Source organism: Somniosus microcephalus, unplaced genomic scaffold, assembly GCF_052327205.1.
Source record: "Somniosus microcephalus isolate GS21.2 unplaced genomic scaffold, FLI_Smic_1.0 unresolved_chr1, whole genome shotgun sequence".
Taxonomy (NCBI): domain Eukaryota; kingdom Metazoa; phylum Chordata; class Chondrichthyes; order Squaliformes; family Somniosidae; genus Somniosus; species Somniosus microcephalus.
Window position 1 is genome coordinate 1,928,723 of NW_028225179.1, and position 21,900 is coordinate 1,950,622.

Genomic DNA, 21,900 nt, shown 5'->3' on the forward strand with positions numbered 1-21,900 from the left:
GCAGTGGTCTCTTTTAATTTTAACAAGATATGAGTAATGCATGGGCCACAGACCAGGAGCACCAGGGCGATTCTGACGAAATTGCATTTGAAAGTTTATTTTAGGCAAGTTTCAGTTAAAAGCTCGGAAAGGGTACCAGTATCAAACGTAATAACGACGAGGATGGGATCCGCATTCTCGATGAACAGTCCATCGCCTCAACCTCTCGGCCACCTCGTCTCAACCATGCACTGCTCTCAGCCATTCCATTTCCTGGTTTTTGCATCTAAGCAGAAATACCCTGAAAGAAAGTCCACTTCACCGCTTATCCTGCCCATGCACACAGATCTACAATGTTGAAAATGTACAATCAGCTTAATGTAAGCAAAAGGCCTTCCGCTGCTTCAGTTGAGGGACTGTCAAAAATGGTTGGTTTGAAGCCAGATTCAGAACAGAAAAAGTGTCGCCCAGTTAATTGAACGACCGCGGCAGGACTCGAACCTGCAATCGTCTGATAACTGATAAACCTCGCAACCGAAGTCAGAAGCCTTATCCATTAGGCCACGCGGCCACTGATGCGGCTGTATCTCTTTATATGGGGAGAATTGTGAGCAGATTCAATTAAAATGCTCGCAAAAAGAAGCGGATTGAGGAAAAGATAAACATATTTTAACTGAATGAACAGGACTTCTGCGAGCTGGGTTTGCACCAGCTCAGGGAATCGCCATGCAACTTGAAACATAACATCGGCGGCTCGTTGGTCTAGGGGTCTGATTCTCGCTTAGGGAATTTCTGTGGCTTGAATATGCGAGAGGTCCCGGGTTCAAATCCCGGACGAGCCCAGTCACATTTAGTTAAACTCAACACCTCAGTCATGAAAACTGAAATCGCTCTACTTTAAAAAAAACGGAATGATCCGGGACTGTGAGCTCTGCCATTTTAAACAGACACAGAATGATCCGGGACTGTGAGCACTCCCGGTTTAAACAGACCCAGAGTGATTAACAACTGACCACGAGCCATTCCATTAAAGACAGGCCTGATTTTCAATGCTTAAGAAAGCGATGGCAACATAAATCGGACTGTTTCTATAATAGGCGGCCGATTACAATGCCCGCTCTTCTGCTGGACGACAAATTGAAGGTTTACTCCATTATAATTTTTCCATTTATCTCCGTCATTTCTCTCCAGCCAAATGACCTGAGTGTCGGTGTCAGCCGTGGCTCAGCTGCAGCCAAGTCAAGCAGCACTCCAGAGATTTGAGCACATAATCCAGGCTGACACTCCAGTGCAGTACTGAGGTAGTGCTGCACTGTTGGTGCCCCCGTCTTCCTGGTAAGACGTTAAACCGGGCCCTCCGATCCCATGAGAGTATGCCGAAAAGAACGAGCAGTTCTCGCCCATTATTTAGCTCTCATCCAAAGACACTAAAACAGAAAATCTCTTCATTAAGGTTGATCAATATTTTTGAAATTACATTGCCTCCTGAAGGAGAAATTTATGTTTCTGCTCCCTAAACATTTGCCTCTGGTCCCGCTACTCTTTCATTCGGTGACAATCTCAGCAGAAGAAAGGAGGAGTTCGACAATCTCCGAATCACGATCACTCCTCCACATTCATTCAAGATGTTGAAGAATTGCAGTGGTCTCTTTTAATTTTAACAAGATATGAGTAATGCATGGGGCACAGACCAGGAGCACCAGGGCGATTCTGACGAAATTGCATTTGAAAGTTTATTTTAGGCAAGTTTCAGTTAAAAGCTCGGAAAGGGTACCAGTATCAAACGTAATAACGACGAGGATGGGATCCGCATTCTCGATGAACAGTCCATCGCCTCAACCTCTCGGCCACCTCGTCTCAACCATGCACTGCTCTCAGCCATTCCATTTCCTGGTTTTTGCATCTAAGCAGAAATACCCTGAAAGAAAGTCCACTTCACCGCTTATCCTGCCCATGCACACAGATCTACAATGTTGAAAATGTACAATCAGCTTAATGTAAGCAAAAGGCCTTCCGCTGCTTCAGTTGAGGGACTGTCAAAAATGGTTGGTTTGAAGCCAGATTCAGAACAGAAAAAGTGTCGCCCAGTTAATTGAACGACCGCGGCAGGACTCGAACCTGCAATCGTCTGATAACTGAAAAACCTCGCAGCCGAAGTCAGACGCCTTATCCATTAGGCCACGCGGCCACTGATGCGGCTGTACCTCTTTTTATGGGGAGAATTGTGAGCAGATTCAATTAAAATGCTCGCAAAAAGAAGCGGATTGAGGAAAAGATAAACATATTTTAACTGAATGAACAGGACTTCTGCGAGCTGGGTTTGCACCAGCTCAAGGAATCGCCATGCAACTTGAAACATAACATCGGCGGCTCGTTGGTCTAGGGGTATGATTCTCGCTTAGGGAATTTCTGTGGCTTCAATATGCGAGAGGTCCCGGGTTCAAATCCCGGACGAGCCCAGTCACATTTAATTAAACTCAACACCTCAGTCATGAAAGCTGAAATTGCTCTACTTTAAAAAAAACGGAATGATCCGGGACTCAGAGCTCTGCCATTTTAAACAGACACAGAATGATCCGGGACTGAAAGCACTCCCGGTTTAAACAGACCCAGAGTGATTAACAACTGACCACGAGCCATTCCATTAAAGACAGGCCTGATTTTCAATGCTTAAGAAAGCGATGGCAACATAAATCGGACTGTTTCTATAATAGGCGGCCGATTACAATGCCCGCTCTTCTGTTGGACGACAAATTGAAGGTTTGCTCCATTATAATTTTTCCATTTATCTCCGTCATTTCTCTCCAGCCAAATGACCTGAGTGTCGGTGTCAGCCGTGGCTCAGCTGCAGCCAAGTCAAGCAGCACTCCAGAGACTTGAGCACATAATCCAGGCTGACACTCCAGTGCAGTACTGAGGTAGTGCTGCACTGTTGATGCCCTCGTCTTGCTGGTAAGACGTTAAATCGGGCCCTCCGATCCCATGAGAGTATGCCGAAAAGAACGAGGATTTCTCGCCCATTATTTTGCTCTCATCCAAAGACACTAAAACAGAAAATCTCTTCATTAAGGTTGATCAATATTTTTGAAATTACATTGCCTCCTGAAGGAGAAATTTATGTTTCTGCTCCCTAAACATTTGCCTCTGGTCCCGCTACTCTTTCATTCGGTGACAATCTCAGCAGAAGAAAGGAGGAGTTCGACAATCTCCGAATCACGATCACTGCTCCACATTCATTCAAGATGTTGAAGAATTGCAGAGATCTCTTTTAATTTTAACAAGATATGAGTAATGCATGGGCCACAGACCAGGAGCACCAGGGCGATTCTGACGAAATTGCATTTGAAAGTTTATTTTAGGCAAGTTTCAGTTAAAAGCTCGGAAAGGGTACCAGTATCAAACGTAATAACGACGAGGATGGGATCCGCATTCTCGATGAACAATCCATCGCCTCAACCTCTCGGCCACCTCGTCTCAACCATGCACTGCTCTCAGCCATTCCATTTCCTGGTTTTTGCATCTAAGCAGAAATACCCTGAAAGAAAGTCCACTTCACCGCTTATCCTGCCCATGCACACAGATCTACAATGTTGAAAATGTACAATCAGCTTAATGTAAGCAAAAGGCCTTCCGCAGCTTCAGTTGAGGGACTGTCAAAAATGGTTGGTTTGAAGCCAGATTCAGAACAGAAAAAGTGTCGCCCAGTTAATTGAACGACCGCGGTAGGACTCGAACCTGCAATCGTCTGATAACTAAAAAACCTCGCAACCGAAGTCAGACGCCTTATCCATTAGGCCACGCGGCCACTGATGCGGCTGTACCTCTTTTTATGGGGAGAATTGTGAGCAGATTCAATTAAAATGCTCGCAAAGAGAAGCGGATTGAGGAAAAGATAAACATATTTTAACTGAATGAACAGGACTTCTGCGAGCTGGGTTTGCACCAGTTCAGGGAATCGCAATGCAACTTGAAACATAACATCGGCGGCTCGTTGGTCTAGGGGTCTGATTCTCGCTTAGGGAATTTCTGTGGCTTCAATATGCGAGAGGTCCCGGGTTCAAATCCCGGACGAGCCCAGTCACATTTAGTTAAACTCAACACCTCAGTCATGAAAACTGAAATCGCTCTACTTTAAAAAAAACGGAATGATCCGGGACTGTGAGCTCTGCCATTTTAAACAGACACAGAATGGTCCGGGACTGTAAGCACTCCCGGTTTAAACAGACCCAGAGTGATTAACAACTGACCACGAGCCATTCCATTAAAGACAGGCCTGATTTTCAATGCTTAAGAAAGCGATGGCAACATAAATCGGACTGTTTCTATAATAGGCGGCCGATTACAATGCCCGCTCTTCTGTTGGACGACAAATTGAAGGTTTACTCCATTATAATTTTTCCATTTATCTCCGTCATTTCTCTCCAGCCAAATGACCTGAGTGTCGGTGTCAGCCGTGGCTCAGCTGCAGCCAAGTCAAGCAGCACTCCAGAGATTTGAGCACATAATCCAGGCTGACACTCCAGTGCAGTACTGAGGTAGTGCTGCACTGTTGGTGCCCCCGTCTTCCTGGTAAGACGTTAAACCGGGCCCTCCGATCCCATGAGAGTATGCCGAAAAGAACGAGGATTTCTCGCCCATTATTTAGCTCTCATCCAAAGACACTAAAACAGAAAATCTCTTCATTAAGGTTGATCAATATTTTTGAAATTACATTGCCTCCTGAAGGAGAAATTTATGTTTCTGCTCCCTAAACATTTGCCTCTGGTCCCGCTACTCTTTCATTCGGTGACAATCTCAGCAGAAGAAAGGAGGAGTTCGGCAATCTCCAAATCACGATCACTGCTCCACATTCATTCAAGATGTTGAAGAATTGCAGTGGTCTCTTTTAATTTTAACAAGATATGAGTAATGCATGGGGCACAGAGCAGGAGCACCAGGGCGATTCTGACGAAATTGCATTTGACAGTTTATTTTAGGCAAGTTTCAGTTAAAAGCTCGGAAAGGGTGCCAGTATCAAACGTAATAACGACGAGGATGGGATCCGCATTCTCGATGAACAGTCCATCGCCTCAAACTCTCGGCCACCTCGTCTCAACCATGCACTGCTCTCAGCCATTCCATTTCCTGGTTTTTGCATCTAAGCAGAAATACCCTGAAAGAAAGTCCACTTCACCGCTTATCCTGCCCATGCACACAGATCTACAATGTTGAAAATGGACAATCAGCTTAATGTAAGCAAAAGGCCTTCCGCTGCTTCAGTTGAGGGACTGTCAAAAATGGTTGGTTTGAAGCCAAATTCAGAACAGAAAAAGTGTCGCCAATTTAATTGAACGACCGCGGCAGGACTCGAACCTGCAATCGTCTGATAACTGAAAAACCTCGCAACCGAAGTCAGACGCCTTATCCATTAGGCCACGCGGCCACTGATGCGGCTGTAACTCTTTTTATGGGGAGAATTGTGAGCAGATTCAATTAAAATGCTCGCAAAAATAAGCGGATTGAGGAAAAGATAAACATATTTTAACTGAATGAACAGGACTTCTGCGAGCTGGGTTTGCACGAGCTCAAGGAATCGCAATGCAACTTGAAACATAACATCGGCGGCTCGTTGGTCTAGGGGTATGATTCTCGCTTAGGGAATTATCTGTGGCTTAAAATGCGAGAGGTCCCGGATTCAAATCCCGGACGAGCCCAGTCACATTTAGTTAAACTCAACACCTCAGTCATGAAAGCTGAAATCGCTCTACTTTAAAAAAAACGGAATGATCCGGGACTGTGAGCTCTGCCATTTTAAACAGACACAGAGTGATCCGGGACTGTAAGCACTCCCGGTTTAAACAGACCCAGAGTGATGAACAACTGACCACGAGCCATTCCATTAAAGACAGGCCTGATTTTCAATGCTTAAGAAAGCGATGGCAACATAAATCGCACTGTTTCTATAATAGGCGGCCGATTACAATGCCCGCTCTTCTGTTGGACGACAAATTGAAGGTTTACTCCACTATAATTTTTCCATTTATCTCCGTCATTTCTCTCCAGCCAAATGACCTGAGTGTAGGTGTCAGCCGTGGCTCAGCTGCAGCCAAGTCAAGCAGCACTCCAGAGATTTGAGCACATAATCCAGGCTGACACTCCAGTGCAGTACTGAGGTACTGCTGCACTGTTGGTGCCCCCGTCTTGCTGGTAAGACGTTAAACCGGGCCCTCCGATCCCATGAGAGTACGCCGAAAAGAACGAGGATTTCTCGCCCATTATTTAGCTCTCATCCAAAGACACTAAAACAGAAAATCTCTTCATTAAGGTTGATCAATATTTTTGAAATTACATTGCCTCCTGAAGGAGAAATTTATGTTTCTGCTCCCTAAACATTTGCCTCTGGTCCCGCTACTCTTTCATTCGGTGACAATCTCAGCAGAAGAAAGGAGGAGTTCGACAATCTCCGAATCACGATCACTGCTCCACATTCATTCAAGATGTTGAAGAATTGCAGTGGTCTCTTTTAATTTTAACAAGATATGAGTAATGCATGGGGCACAGACCAGGAGCACCAGGGCGATTCTGACGAAATTGCATTTGAAAGTTTATTTTAGGCAAGTTCCAGTTAAAAGCTCGGAAAGGGTACCAGTATCAAACGTAATAACGACGAGGATGGGTTCTGCATTCTCGATGAACAGTCCATCGCCTCAACCTCTCGGCCACCTCGTCTCAACCATGCACTGCTCTCAGCCATTCCATTTCCTGGTTTTTGCATCCAAGCAGAAATACCCTGAAAGAAAGTCCACTTCACCGCTTATCCTGCCCATGCACACAGATCTACAATGTTGAAAATGTACAATCAGCTTAATGTAAGCAAAAGGCCTTCCGCTGCTTCAGTTGAGGGACTGTCAAAAATGGTTGGTTTGAAGCCAGATTCAGAACAGAAAAAGTGCCGCCCAGTTAATTGAACGACCGCGGCAGGACTCGAACCTGCAATCGTCTGATAACTGAAAAACCTCGCAACCGAAGTCAGACGCCTTATCCATTAGGCCACGCGGCCACTGATGCGGCTGTACCTCTTTTTATGGGGAGAATTGTGAGCAGATTCAATTAAAATGCTCGCAAAAAGAAGCGGATTGAGGAAAAGATAAACATATTTTAACTGAATGAACAGGACTTCTGCGAGCTGGGTTTGCACCAGCGCAGGGAATCGCAATGCAACTTGAAACATAACATCGGCGGCTCGTTGGTCTAGGGGTATGATTCTCGCTTAGGGAATTATCTGTGGCTTAAAATGCGAGAGGTCCCGGGTTCAAATCCCGGACTAGCCCAGTCACATTCAGTTAAACTCAACACCTCAGTCATGAAAGCTGAAATCGCTCTACTTTATAAAAAAAACGGAATGATCCGGGACTGTGAGCTCTGCCATTTTAAACAGACACAGAGTGATCCGGGACTGTAAGCACTCCCGGTTTAAACAGACCCAGAGTGATGAACAACTGACCACGAGCCATTCCATTAAAGACAGGCCTGATTTTCAATGCTTAAGAAAGCGATGGCAACATAAATCGCACTGTTTCTATAATAGGCGGCCGATTACAATGCCCGCTCTTCTGTTGGACGACAAATTGAAGGTTTACTCCACTATAATTTTTCCATTTATCTCCGTCATTTCTCTCCAGCCAAATGACCTGAGTGTAGGTGTCAGCCGTGGCTCAGCTGCAGCCAAGTCAAGCAGCACTCCAGAGATTTGAGCACATAATCCAGGCTGACACTCCAGTGCAGTACTGAGGTAGTGCTGCACTGTTGGTGCCCCCGTCTTGCTGGTAAGACGTTAAACCGGGCCCTCCGATCCCATGAGAGTATGCCGAAAAGAACGAGGATTTCTCGCCCATTATTTAGCTCTCATCCAAAGACACTAAAACAGAAAATCTCTTCATTAAGGTTGATCAATATTTTTGAAATTACATTGCCTCCTGAAGGAGAAATTTATGTTTCTGCTCCCTAAACATTTGCCTCTGGTCCCGCTACTCTTTCATTCGGTGACAATCTCAGCAGAAGAAAGGAGGAGTTCGGCAATCTCCGAATCACGATCACTGCTCCACATTCATTCAAGATGTTGAAGAATTGCAGTGGTCTCTTTTAATTTTAACAAGATATGAGTAATGCATGGGGCACAGAGCAGGAGCACCAGGGCGATTCTGACGAAATTGCATTTGACAGTTTATTTTAGGCAAGTTTCAGTTAAAAGCTCGGAAAGGGTGCCAGTATCAAACGTAATAACGACGAGGATGGGATCCGCATTCTCGATGAACAGTCCATCGCCTCAAACTCTCGGCCACCTCGTCTCAACCATGCACTGCTCTCAGCCATTCCATTTCCTGGTTTTTGCATCTAAGCAGAAATACCCTGAAAGAAAGTCCACTTCACCGCTTATCCTGCCCATGCACACAGATCTACAATGTTGAAAATGGACAATCAGCTTAATGTAAGCAAAAGGCCTTCCGCTGCTTCAGTTGAGGGACTGTCAAAAATGGTTGGTTTGAAGCCAAATTCAGAACAGAAAAAGTGTCGCCAATTTAATTGAACGACCGCGGCAGGACTCGAACCTGCAATCGTCTGATAACTGAAAAACCTCGCAACCGAAGTCAGACGCCTTATCCATTAGGCCACGCGGCCACTGATGCGGCTGTACCTCTTTTTATGGGGAGAATTGTGAGCAGATTCAATTAAAATGCTCGCAAAAAGAAGCGGATTGAGGAAAAGATAAACATATTTTAACTGAATGAACAGGACTTCTGCGAGCTGGGTTTGCACGAGCTCAAGGAATCGCAATGCAACTTGAAACATAACATCGGCGGCTCGTTGGTCTAGGGGTATGATTCTCGCTTAGGGAATTATCTGTGGCTTAAAATGCGAGAGGTCCCGGATTCAAATCCCGGACGAGCCCAGTCACATTTAGTTAAACTCAACACCTCAGTCATGAAAGCTGAAATCGCTCTACTTTAAAAAAAACGGAATGATCCGGGACTGTGAGCTCTGCCATTTTAAACAGACACAGAGTGATCCGGGACTGTAAGCACTCCCGGTTTAAACAGACCCAGAGTGATGAACAACTGACCACGAGCCATTCCATTAAAGACAGGCCTGATTTTCAATGCTTAAGAAAGCGATGGCAACATAAATCGCACTGTTTCTATAATAGGCGGCCGATTACAATGCCCGCTCTTCTGTTGGACGACAAATTGAAGGTTTACTCCACTATAATTTTTCCATTTATCTCCGTCATTTCTCTCCAGCCAAATGACCTGAGTGTAGGTGTCAGCCGTGGCTCAGCTGCAGCCAAGTCAAGCAGCACTCCAGAGATTTGAGCACATAATCCAGGCTGACACTCCAGTGCAGTACTGAGGTAGTGCTGCACTGTTGGTGCCCCCGTCTTGCTGGTAAAACGTTAAACCGGGCCCTCCGATCCCATGAGAGTATGCCGAAAAGAACGAGGATTTCTCGCCCTTTATTTAGCTCTCATCCAAAGACACTAAAACAGAAAATCTGTTCATTAAGGTTGATCAATATTTTTGAAATTACATTGCCTCCTGAAGGAGAAATTTATGTTTCTGCTCCCTAAACATTTGCCTCTGGTCCCGCTACTCTTTCATTCGGTGACAATCTCAGCAGAAGAAAGGAGGAGTTCGGCAATCTCCGAATCACGATCACTGCTCCACATTCATTCAAGATGTTGAAGAATTGCAGTGGTCTCTTTTAATTTTAACAAGATATGAGTAATGCATGGGGCACAGACCAGGAGCACCAGGGCGATTCTGACGAAATTGCATTTGACAGTTTATTTTAGGCAAGTTTCAGTTAAAAGCTCGGAAAGGGTGCTAGTATCAAACGTAATAACGACGAGGATGGGATCCGCATTCTCGATGAACAGTCCATCGCCTCAACCTCTCGGCCACCTCGTCTCAACCATGCACTGCTCTCAGCCATTCCATTTCCTGGTTTTTGCATCTAAGCAGAAATACCCTGAAAGAAAGTCCACTTCACCGCTTATCCTGCCCATGCACACAGATCTACAATGTTGAAAATGGACAATCAGCTTAATGTAAGCAAAAGGCCTTCCGCTGCTTCAGTTGAGGGACTGTCAAAAATGGTTGGTTTGAAGCCAAATTCAGAACAGAAAAAGTGTCGCCAATTTAATTGAACGACCGCGGCAGGACTAGAACCTGCAATCGTCTGATAACTGAAAAACCTCGCAACCGAAGTCAGACGCCTTATCCATTAGGCCACGCGGCCACTGATGCGGCTGTACCTCTTTTTATGGGGAGAATTGTGAGCAGATTCAATTAAAATGCTCGCAAAAAGAAGCGGATTGAGGAAAAGATAAACATATTTTAACTGAATGAACAGGACTTCTGCGAGCTGGGTTTGCACCAGCTCAAGGAATCGCAATGCAACTTGAAACATAACATCGGCGGCTCGTTGGTCTAGGGGTGTGATTCTCGCTTAGGGAATTTCTGTGGCTTAAAATGCGAGAGGTCCCGGGTTCAAATCCCGGACGAGCCCAGTCACATTTAGTTAAACTCAACACCTCAGTCATGAAAGCTGAAATCGCTCTACTTTAAAAAAAACAGAATGATCCGGGACTGTGAGCTCTGCCATTTTAAACAGACACAGAATGAGCCGGGACTGTTAGCACTCCCGGTTTAAACAGACCCAGAGTGATTAACAACTGACCACGAGCCATTCCATTAAAGACAGGCCTGATTTTCAATGCTTAAGAAAGCGATGGCAACATAAATCGGACTGTTTCTATAATAGGCGGCCGATTACAATGCCCGCTCTTCTGTTGGACGACAAATTGAAGGTTTACTCCATCATAATTTTTCCATTTATCTCCGTCATTTCTCTCCAGCCAAATGACCTGAGTGTAGGTGTCAGCCGTGGCTCAGCTGCAGCCAAGTCAAGCAGCACTCCAGAGATTTGAGCACATAATCCAGGCTGACACTCCAGTGCAGTACTGAGGTACTGCTGCACTGTTGGTGCCCCCGTCTTGCTGGTAAGACGTTAAACCGGGCCCTCCGATCCCATGAGAGTACGCCGAAAAGAACGAGGATTTCTCGCCCATTATTTAGCTCTCATCCAAAGACACTAAAACAGAAAATCTCTTCATTAAGGTTGATCAATATTTTTGAAATTACATTGCCTCCTGTAGGAGAAATTTATGTTTCTGCTCCCTAAACATTTGCCTCTGGTCCCGCTACTCTTTCATTCGGTGACAATCTCAGCAGAAGAAAGGAGGAGTTCGACAATCTCCGAATCACGATCACTGCTCCACATTCATTCAAGATGTTGAAGAATTGCAGTGGTCTCTTTTAATTTTAACAAGATATGAGTAATGCATGGGGCACAGACCAGGAGCACCAGGGCGATTCTGACGAAATTGCATTTGAAAGTTTATTTTAGGCAAGTTCCAGTTAAAAGCTCGGAAAGGGTACCAGTATCAAACGTAATAACGACGAGGATGGGTTCCGCATTCTCGATGAACAGTCCATCGCCTCAACCTCTCGGCCACCTCGTCTCAACCATGCACTGCTCTCAGCCATTCCATTTCCTGGTTTTTGCATCCAAGCAGAAATACCCTGAAAGAAAGTCCACTTCACCGCTTATCCTGCCCATGCACACAGATCTACAATGTTGAAAATGTACAATCAGCTTAATGTAAGCAAAAGGCCTTCCGCTGCTTCAGTTGAGGGACTGTCAAAAATGGTTGGTTTGAAGCCAGATTCAGAACAGAAAAAGTGTCGCCCAGTTAATTGAACGACCGCGGCAGGACTCGAACCTGCAATCGTCTGATAACTGAAAAACCTCGCAACCGAAGTCAGACGCCTTATCCATTAGGCCATGCGGCCACTGATGCGGCTGTACCTTTTTTTATGGGGAGAATTGTGAGCAGATTCAATTAAAATGCTCGCAAAAAGAAGCGGATTGAGGAAAAGATAAACATATTTTAACTGAATGAACAGGACTTCTGCGAGCTGGGTTTGCACGAGCTCAAGGAATCGCAATGCAACTTGAAACATAACATCGGCGGCTCGTTGGTCTAGGGGTATGATTCTCGCTTAGGGAATTATCTGTGGCTTAAAATGCGAGAGGTCCCGGATTCAAATCCCGGACGAACCCAGTCACATTTAGTTAAACTCAACACCTCAGTCATGAAAGCTGAAATCGCTCTACTTTAAAAAAAACGGAATGATCCGGGACTGTGAGCTCTGCCATTTTAAACAGACACAGAGTGATCCGGGACTGTAAGCACTCCCGGTTTAAACAGACCCAGAGTGATGAACAACTGACCACGAGCCATTCCATTAAAGACAGGCCTGATTTTCAATGCTTAAGAAAGCGATGGCAACATAAATCGCACTGTTTCTATAATAGGCGGCCGATTACAATGCCCGCTCTTCTGTTGGACGACAAATTGAAGGTTTACTCCACTATAATTTTTCCATTTATCTCCGTCATTTCTCTCCAGCCAAATGACCTGAGTGTAGGTGTCAGCCGTGGCTCAGCTGCAGCCAAGTCAAGCAGCACTCCAGAGATTTGAGCACATAATCCAGGCTGACACTCCAGTGCAGTACTGAGGTAGTGCTGCACTGTTGGTGCCCCCGTCTTGCTGGTAAGACGTTAAACCGGGCCCTCCGATCCCATGAGAGTATGCCGAAAAGAACGAGGATTTCTCGCCCTTTATTTAGCTCTCATCCAAAGACACTAAAACAGAAAATCTCTTCATTAAGGTTGATCAATATTTTTGAAATTACATTGCCTCCTGAAGGAGAAATTTATGTTTCTGCTCCCTAAACATTTGCCTCTGGTCCCGCTACTCTTTCATTCGGTGACAATCTCAGCAGAAGAAAGGAGGAGTTCGGCAATCTCCGAATCACGATCACTGCTCCACATTCATTCAAGATGTTGAAGAATTGCAGTGGTCTCTTTTAATTTTAACAAGATATGAGTAATGCATGGGGCACAGACCAGGAGCACCAGGGCGATTCTGACGAAATTGCATTTGACAGTTTATTTTAGGCAAGTTTCAGTTAAAAGCTCGGAAAGGGTGCTAGTATCAAACGTAATAACGACGAGGATGGGATCCGCATTCTCGATGAACAGTCCATCGCCTCAACCTCTCGGCCACCTCGTCTCAACCATGCACTGCTCTCAGCCATTCCATTTCCTGGTTTTTGCATCTAAGCAGAAATACCCTGAAAGAAAGTCCACTTCACCGCTTATCCTGCCCATGCACACAGATCTACAATGTTGAAAATGGACAATCAGCTTAATGTAAGCAAAAGGCCTTCCGCTGCTTCAGTTGAGGGACTGTCAAAAATGGTTGGTTTGAAGCCAAATTCAGAACAGAAAAAGTGTCGCCAATTTAATTGAACGACCGCGGCAGGACTAGAACCTGCAATCGTCTGATAACTGAAAAACCTCGCAACCGAAGTCAGACGCCTTATCCATTAGGCCACGCGGCCACTGATGCGGCTGTACCTCTTTTTATGGGGAGAATTGTGAGCAGATTCAATTAAAATGCTCGCAAAAAGAAGCGGATTGAGGAAAAGATAAACATATTTTAACTGAATGAACAGGACTTCTGCGAGCTGGGTTTGCACCAGCTCAAGGAATCGCAATGCAACTTGAAACATAACATCGGCGGCTCGTTGGTCTAGGGGTGTGATTCTCGCTTAGGGAATTTCTGTGGCTTAAAATGCGAGAGGTCCCGGGTTCAAATCCCGGACGAGCCCAGTCACATTTAGTTAAACTCAACACCTCAGTCATGAAAGCTGAAATCGCTCTACTTTAAAAAAAACAGAATGATCCGGGACTGTGAGCTCTGCCATTTTAAACAGACACAGAATGAGCCGGGACTGTTAGCACTCCCGGTTTAAACAGACCCAGAGTGATTAACAACTGACCACGAGCCATTCCATTAAAGACAGGCCTGATTTTCAATGCTTAAGAAAGCGATGGCAACATAAATCGGACTGTTTCTATAATAGGCGGCCGATTACAATGCCCGCTCTTCTGTTGGACGACAAATTGAAGGTTTACTCCATCATAATTTTTCCATTTATCTCCGTCATTTCTCTCCAGCCAAATGACCTGAGTGTAGGTGTCAGCCGTGGCTCAGCTGCAGCCAAGTCAAGCAGCACTCCAGAGATTTGAGCACATAATCCAGGCTGACACTCCAGTGCAGTACTGAGGTACTGCTGCACTGTTGGTGCCCCCGTCTTGCTGGTAAGACGTTAAACCGGGCCCTCCGATCCCATGAGAGTACGCCGAAAAGAACGAGGATTTCTCGCCCATTATTTAGCTCTCATCCAAAGACACTAAAACAGAAAATCTCTTCATTAAGGTTGATCAATATTTTTGAAATTACATTGCCTCCTGTAGGAGAAATTTATGTTTCTGCTCCCTAAACATTTGCCTCTGGTCCCGCTACTCTTTCATTCGGTGACAATCTCAGCAGAAGAAAGGAGGAGTTCGACAATCTCCGAATCACGATCACTGCTCCACATTCATTCAAGATGTTGAAGAATTGCAGTGGTCTCTTTTAATTTTAACAAGATATGAGTAATGCATGGGGCACAGACCAGGAGCACCAGGGCGATTCTGACGAAATTGCATTTGAAAGTTTATTTTAGGCAAGTTCCAGTTAAAAGCTCGGAAAGGGTACCAGTATCAAACGTAATAACGACGAGGATGGGTTCCGCATTCTCGATGAACAGTCCATCGCCTCAACCTCTCGGCCACCTCGTCTCAACCATGCACTGCTCTCAGCCATTCCATTTCCTGGTTTTTGCATCCAAGCAGAAATACCCTGAAAGAAAGTCCACTTCACCGCTTATCCTGCCCATGCACACAGATCTACAATGTTGAAAATGTACAATCAGCTTAATGTAAGCAAAAGGCCTTCCGCTGCTTCAGTTGAGGGACTGTCAAAAATGGTTGGTTTGAAGCCAGATTCAGAACAGAAAAAGTGTCGCCCAGTTAATTGAACGACCGCGGCAGGACTCGAACCTGCAATCGTCTGATAACTGAAAAACCTCGCAACCGAAGTCAGACGCCTTATCCATTAGGCCATGCGGCCACTGATGCGGCTGTACCTTTTTTTATGGGGAGAATTGTGAGCAGATTCAATTAAAATGCTCGCAAAAAGAAGCGGATTGAGGAAAAGATAAACATATTTTAACTGAATGAACAGGACTTCTGCGAGCTGGGTTTGCACCAGCGCAGGGAATCGCAATGCAACTTGAAACATAACATCGGCGGCTCGTTGGTCTAGGGGTATGATTCTCGCTTAGGGAATTATCTGTGGCTTAAAATGCGAGAGGTCCCGGGTTCAAATCCCGGACGAGCCCAGTCACATTTAGTTAAACTCAACACCTCAGTCATGAAAGCTGAAATCGCTCTACTTTAAAAAAAACGGAATGATCCGGGACTGTGAGCTCTGCCATTTTAAACAGACACAGAGTGATCCGGGACTGTAAGCACTCCCGGTTTAAACAGACCCAGAGTGATGAACAACTGACCACGAGCCATTCCATTAAAGACAGGCCTGATTTTCAATGCTTAAGAAAGCGATGGCAACATAAATCGCACTGTTTCTATAATAGGCGGCCGATTACAATGCCCGCTCTTCTGTTGGACGACAAATTGAAGGTTTACTCCACTATAATTTTTCCATTTATCTCCGTCATTTCTCTCCAGCCAAATGACCTGAGTGTAGGTGTCAGCCGTGGCTCAGCTGCAGCCAAGTCAAGCAGCACTCCAGAGATTTGAGCACATAATCCAGGCTGACACTCCAGTGCAGTACTGAGGTAGTGCTGCACTGTTGGTGCCCCCGTCTTGCTGGTAAGACGTTAAACCGGGCCCTCCGATCCCATGAGAGTATGCCGAAAAGAACGAGGATTTCTCGCCCATTATTTAGCTCTCATCCAAAGACACTAAAACAGAAAATCTCTTCATTAAGGTTGATCAATATTTTTGAAATTACATTGCCTCCTGAAGGAGAAATTTATGTTTCTGCTCCCTAAACATTTGCCTCTGGTCCCGCTACTCTTTCATTCGGTGACAATCTCAGCAGAAGAAAGGAGGAGTTCGGCAATCTCCGAATCACGATCACTGCTCCACATTCATTCAAGATGTTGAAGAATTGCAGTGGTCTCTTTTAATTTTAACAAGATATGAGTAATGCATGGGGCACAGACCAGGAGCACCAGGGCGATTCTGACGAAATTGCATTTGACAGTTTATTTTAGGCAAGTTTCAGTTAAAAGCTCGGAAAGGGTGCCAGTATCAAACGTAATAAGGACGAGGATGGGATCCGCATTCTCGATGAACAGTCCATCGCCTCAACCTCTCGGCCACCTCGTCTCAACCATGCATTGCTCTCAGCCATTCCATTTCCTGGTTTTTGCATCTAAGCAGAAATACCCTGAAAGAAAGTCCACTTCACCGCTTATCCTGCCCATGCACACAGATCTACAATGTTGAAAATGGACAATCAGCTTAATGTAAGCAAAAGGCCTTCCGCTGCTTCAGTTGAGGGACTGTCAAAAATGGTTGGTTTGAAGCCAAATTCAGAACAGAAAAAGTGTCGCCAATTTAATTGAACGACCGCGGCAGGACTCGAACCTGCAATCGTCTGATAACTGAAAAACCTCGCAACCGAAGTCAGACGCCTTATCCATTAGGCCACGCGGCCACTGATGCGGCTGTACCTCTTTTTATGGGGAGAATTGTGAGCAGATTCAATTAAAATGCTCGCAAAAAGAAGCGGATTGAGGAAAAGATAAACATATTTTAACTGAATGAACAGGACTTCTGCGAGCTGGGTTTGCACCAGCTCAAGAAATCGCAATGCAATTTGAAACATAACATCGGCGGCTCGTTGGTCTAGGGGTGTGATTCTCGCTTAGGGAATTTCTGTGGCTTAAAATGCGAGAGGTCCCGGGTTCAAATCCCGGATGAGCCCAGTCACATTTAGTTAAACTCAACACCTCAGTCATGAAAGCTGAAATCGCTCTACTTTAAAAAAACCAGAATGATCCGGGACTGTGAGCTCTGCCATTTTAAACAGACACAGAATGAGCCGGGACTGTTAGCACTCCCGGTTTAAACAGACCCAGAGTGATTAACAACTGACCACGAGCCATTCCATTAAAGACAGGCCTGATTTTCAATGCTTAAGAAAGCGATGGCAACATAAATCGGACTGTTTCTATAATAGGCGGCCGATTACAATGCCCGCTCTTCTGTTGGACGACAAATTGAAGGTTTACTCCATCATAAGTTTTCCATTTATCTCCGTCATTTCTCTCCAGCCAAATGACCTGAGTGTAGGTGTCAGCCGTGGCTCAGCTGCAGCCAAGTCAAGCAGCACTCCAGAGATTTGAGCACATAATCCAGGCTGACACTCCAGTGCAGTACTGAGGTACTGCTGCACTGTTGGTGCCCCCGTCTTGCTGGTAAGACGTTAAACCGGGCCCTCCGATCCCATGAGAGTACGCCGAAAAGAACGAGGATTTCTCGCCCATTATTTAGCTCTCATCCAAAGACACTAAAACAGAAAATCTCTTCATTAAGGTTGATCAATATTTTTGAAATTACATTGCCTCCTGAAGGAGAAATTTATGTTTCTGCTCCCTAAACATTTGCCTCTGGTCCCGCTACTCTTTCATTCGGTGACAATCTCAGCAGAAGAAAGGAGGAGTTCGACAATCTCCGAATCACGATCACTGCTCCACATTCATTCAAGATGTTGAAGAATTGCAGTGGTCTCTTTTAATTTTAACAAGATATGAGTAATGCATGGGGCACAGACCAGGAGCACCAGGGCGATTCTGACGAAATTGCATTTGAAAGTTTATTTTAGGCAAGTTCCAGTTAAAAGCTCGGAAAGGGTACCAGTATCAAACGTAATAACGACGAGGACGGGTTCCGCATTCTCGATGAACAGTCCATCGCCTCAACCTCTCGGCCACCTCGTCTCAACCATGCACTGCTCTCAGCCATTCCATTTCCTGGTTTTTGCATCTAAGCAGAAATACCCTGAAAGAAAGTCCACTTCACCGCTTACCCTGCCCATGCACACAGATCTACAATGTTGAAAATGTACAATCAGCTTAATGTAAGCAAAAGGCCTTCCGCTGCTTCAGTTGAGGGACTGTCAAAAATGGTTGGTTTGAAGCCAGATTCAGAACAGAAAAAGTGTCGCCCAGTTAATTGAACGACCGCGGCAGGACTCGAACCTGCAATCGTCTGATAACTGAAAAACCTCGCAACCGAAGTCAGACGCCTTATCCATTAGGCCACGCGGCCACTGATGCGGCTGTACCTCTTTTTATGGGGAGAATTGTGAGCAGATTCAATTAAAATGCTCGCAAAAAGAAGCGGATTGAGTAAAAGATAAACATGTTTTAACTGAATGAACAGGACTTCTGCGAGCTGGGTTTGCACCAGCTCAGGGAATCGCAATGCAACTTGAAACATAACATCGGTGGCTCGTTGGTCTAGGGGTTTGATTCTCGCTTAGGGAATTTCTGTGGCTTAAAATGCGAGAGGTCCCGGGTTCAAATCCCGGACGAGCCCAGTCACATTTAGCTAAACTCAACACCTCAGTCATGAAAGCTGAAATCGCTCTACTTGGAAAAAAAACGGAATGATCCGGGACTGCCAGCTATGCCATTTTAAACAGACACAGAATGATCCGGGACTGTGAGCACTGCCGGTTTAAACAGACCCAGAGTGATTACCAACTGACCACGAGCCATTCCATTAAAGACAGGCCTGATTTTCAATGCTTAAGAAAGCGATGGCAACATAAATCGGACTGTTTCTATAATAGGCGGCCGATTACAATGCCCGCTCTTCTGTTGGACGACAAATTGAAGGTTTACTCCATTATAATTTTTCCATTTATCTCCGTCATTTCTCTCCAACCAAATGAACTGAGTGTCGGTGTCCGCCGTGGCTCAGCGGCAGCAAAGTCAAGCAGCACTCCAGAGACTTGAGCACATAATCCAGGCTGACACTCCAGTGCAGTACTGAGGTACTGCTGCACTGTTGGTGCCCCCGTCTTGCTGGTAAGACGTTAAACCGGGCCCTCAGATCCCATGAGATTATGCCGAAAAGAACGAGGATTTCTCGCCCATTATTTAGCTCTCAACCAAAGACACTAAAACAGAAAATCTCTTCATTAAGGTTGATAAATATTTTTGAAATTACTTTGCCTCCTAAAGGAGAAATTTATGTTTCTGCTCCCTAAACATTTGCCTCTGGTCCCGCTATTCTTTCATTCGGTGACAATCTCAGCAGAAGAAAGGAGCAGTTCGACAATCTCCGAATCACGATCACTGTTCCACATTCATTCAAGAAGTTGAAGAATTGCAGTGGTCTCTTTTAATTTTAACAAGATATGAGTAATGCATGGGGCACAGACCAGGAGCACCAGGGCGATTCTGACGAAATTGCATTTGAAAGTTTATTTTAGGCAAGTTTCAGTTAAAAGCTCGGAAAGGGTACCAGTATCAAACGTAATAACGACGAGGATGGGATCCGCATTCTCGATTAACAGTCCATCGCCTTAGTCTCTCGGGCACCTCGTCTCAACCATGCACTGCTCTCAGCCATTCCATTTCCTGGTTTTTGCATCGAAGCAGAAATACCCTGAAAGAAAGTCCACTTCACCGCTTATCCTGCCCGTGCACACAGATCTACAATGTTGAAAATGTACAATCAGCTTAATGTAAGCAACAGGCCTTCCGCTGCTTCAGTTGAGGGACTGTCAAAAATGGTCGGTTTGAAGCCAGATTCAGAACAGATAAAGTGTCGCCCACTTAATTAAACGACCGCGGCAAGACTCAAACCTACAATCTTCTGATAACTGTAAAACTCACAACTGACGTCAGACGCCTTATCCATTAGGCCACGCGGCCGCTGATGATACTGCGCCTCTTTTTAAGGGGAGAATTGTGAGCAGATTCAAGGAAGCTGCTCGCAAAAAGAAGTCATTAACAACTGACCACTCATAACTCTTGTGCCAAAGCCTATTGCATTTAAAACAGACATTTTTTTTTATTATTCATTGATGGGATGTGGGCGTCGCTAGCTGGTTGGCCTGCATTTAGTGCTTATCCCTAATTGCCCTTGAGAAGATGGTGGTGAGCCGCATTCTTGAACCGGTACAGTCCATATGGTGTAGGTACTCCCACAATGCTGTTCGGAAGGGAGTTCCAGGATTTTGGCCCAGCGGCAGTGAAGGACCGGCGATACAGGTCCAAGTCCGGATGGTGTGTGGCTTGGTGGGGAACTTTTAGGTGGTGATGTTCCGATGCGTCTGCTGCCCTTGTCCTTCTAAGTGGTAGAGGTCGCGGGTTTGGAAGGTGCTGTTGAAGGAGCTTTGGCGAGTTGCTGCAGTGCATCTTGTAGATGGTACACACTGCAGCCACAGTGCGCTGGTGGTGGAGGGAGTGAATGTTGAAGGTGGTGGATGGAGTGCCAATCAAGCGGGCTGCCTTATCTTGAATGGTGTCGAGCTTCTTGAGTGTTGTTGGAGCTGCACTCATCCAGGCAAGTGGAGAGTATTCCATCACACTCCCGACTTGTGCCTTATAGATGGTGGAAAGGCTTTGGGGAGTCAGGAGGTGAGACACTCGCCGCAGAATTCCCAGCCTCTGGCCTGCTCTTGTAGCCACAGTATTTACATGGCTGGTCCAGTTCAGTTTCTGATCAATGGTAACCCCTAGAATGTTGATAGTGGGGGATTCAGCGATGGTAATGCCATTGAATGTCAAGGGGAGATGGTTAGAGTATCGCTTGTTGGAGATGGTCATTGCGTGGCAGTTGTGTGGTGCAAATGTTACTTGCCAGCCCAAGTCTAAATGTTGTCCAGGTCTTGCTGCATATGGACACGGACTGTGTCAGTATCTGACGAGTCTCGAATGGTGCTGAACAGTGTGCAATCATCAGCGAACATCACCACTTCTGACCTTATGATGGAGGGAAGGTCATTGATGAAACAGCTGAAGATGGTTGGGCCTAGGACACTGCCCTGAGGAACTCCTGCAGTGATGTCATGTGATTGAGATGAATGACCTCCAAGAACCACAGCCAACTTCCTTTGTGCTAAGTATGATTCTAACCAATGGGGAGTTTCCCCCTTGATTCCCATTGACTTCAGTTTTGCTAGGGCTCCTTGATGCCACACTCGATCAAATGCTGCCTTGATGTCAAGGGCAGTCACTGTCACGTCACCTCTTGAGTTCAGCTCTTTTGTCCATGTTTGGACCAAGGCTGTACTGAGGTCAGGAGCTGAGTGGCCCTGGAGGAACCCAAACTGGGTGTCAGTTAGTAGGTTATTGCTGAGTAAGTGCCGCTTGATGGCACTGTCAAGGACACCTTCCATCACTTTGCTGATGATTGAGAGTAGACTGATGGGACGGTAATTGGCTGAGTCGGATTTGTCCTGCTTTTTGTAGACAGGACATACTTGGGCAATTTTCCACATTGCCGGGTAGATGCCAGTGTTGTAGCTGTACTGGAACAGCTTGGCTCGGGGCGCAGCTTGTTCTGGAGCACAAGTCTTTAGTACTATTGCCGGAATGTTGTCAGGGCCCATAGCCTTTGCAGTATCCAGTGTCTTCAGCCGTTTCTTGACATCACGTGGAGTGAATTGAATGGGCTGAAGACTGGCATCTGTGATGCTGGGGACCTCAGGAGGAGGCCGAGATGAATCATCCACTCGGCACTTCTGGCTGAAGATAGTTGCAAATGCTTCAGCCATGTCTTTTGCACTCACGTGCTGGGCTCCACCATCATTGTGGATGGGGATATGTTTGGAGCCTCCTCCTCCTGTTAACTGTTTAATTGTCCACCACCACTCAC

The 21,900-nt window shown here is 45.7% G+C and overlaps 11 non-coding genes across 11 annotated transcripts; 5 read left to right on the top strand and 6 right to left on the bottom strand.

Annotated features, from left to right (window-relative positions):
* Nucleotides 1–730: 730 nt before the first annotated feature.
* Nucleotides 731–821, top strand: trnap-agg (transfer RNA proline (anticodon AGG)). Its single transcript is given in 2 exon segments — nt 731–766; nt 786–821. It is a non-coding gene; the product is annotated as a tRNA-Pro (tRNA).
* A 1,255-nt stretch (nt 822–2,076) lies between these two features.
* On the bottom strand, nt 2,077–2,167 carry trnar-ucg (transfer RNA arginine (anticodon UCG)). The gene is given in 2 exon segments: nt 2,077–2,112; nt 2,131–2,167. It is a non-coding gene; the product is annotated as a tRNA-Arg (tRNA).
* Nucleotides 2,168–2,347: 180 nt separating this feature from the next.
* On the top strand, nt 2,348–2,438 carry trnap-agg (transfer RNA proline (anticodon AGG)). The gene is given in 2 exon segments: nt 2,348–2,383; nt 2,403–2,438. It is a non-coding gene; the product is annotated as a tRNA-Pro (tRNA).
* Nucleotides 2,439–3,964: 1,526 nt separating this feature from the next.
* On the top strand, nt 3,965–4,055 carry trnap-agg (transfer RNA proline (anticodon AGG)). Its single transcript is given in 2 exon segments — nt 3,965–4,000; nt 4,020–4,055. It is a non-coding gene; the product is annotated as a tRNA-Pro (tRNA).
* Nucleotides 4,056–5,310: 1,255 nt separating this feature from the next.
* Nucleotides 5,311–5,401, bottom strand: trnar-ucg (transfer RNA arginine (anticodon UCG)). The gene is given in 2 exon segments: nt 5,311–5,346; nt 5,365–5,401. It is a non-coding gene; the product is annotated as a tRNA-Arg (tRNA).
* Nucleotides 5,402–6,927: 1,526 nt separating this feature from the next.
* trnar-ucg (transfer RNA arginine (anticodon UCG)) lies at nt 6,928–7,018 on the bottom strand. Its single transcript is given in 2 exon segments — nt 6,928–6,963; nt 6,982–7,018. It is a non-coding gene; the product is annotated as a tRNA-Arg (tRNA).
* A 1,528-nt stretch (nt 7,019–8,546) lies between these two features.
* On the bottom strand, nt 8,547–8,637 carry trnar-ucg (transfer RNA arginine (anticodon UCG)). Its single transcript is given in 2 exon segments — nt 8,547–8,582; nt 8,601–8,637. It is a non-coding gene; the product is annotated as a tRNA-Arg (tRNA).
* Nucleotides 8,638–15,283: 6,646 nt separating this feature from the next.
* On the top strand, nt 15,284–15,374 carry trnap-agg (transfer RNA proline (anticodon AGG)). The gene is given in 2 exon segments: nt 15,284–15,319; nt 15,339–15,374. It is a non-coding gene; the product is annotated as a tRNA-Pro (tRNA).
* Nucleotides 15,375–16,629: 1,255 nt separating this feature from the next.
* Nucleotides 16,630–16,720, bottom strand: trnar-ucg (transfer RNA arginine (anticodon UCG)). Its single transcript is given in 2 exon segments — nt 16,630–16,665; nt 16,684–16,720. It is a non-coding gene; the product is annotated as a tRNA-Arg (tRNA).
* A 1,525-nt stretch (nt 16,721–18,245) lies between these two features.
* Nucleotides 18,246–18,336, bottom strand: trnar-ucg (transfer RNA arginine (anticodon UCG)). The gene is given in 2 exon segments: nt 18,246–18,281; nt 18,300–18,336. It is a non-coding gene; the product is annotated as a tRNA-Arg (tRNA).
* Nucleotides 18,337–18,516: 180 nt separating this feature from the next.
* trnap-agg (transfer RNA proline (anticodon AGG)) lies at nt 18,517–18,606 on the top strand. Its single transcript is given in 2 exon segments — nt 18,517–18,552; nt 18,571–18,606. It is a non-coding gene; the product is annotated as a tRNA-Pro (tRNA).
* The last annotated feature ends 3,294 nt before the right edge of the window (nt 18,607–21,900 follow it).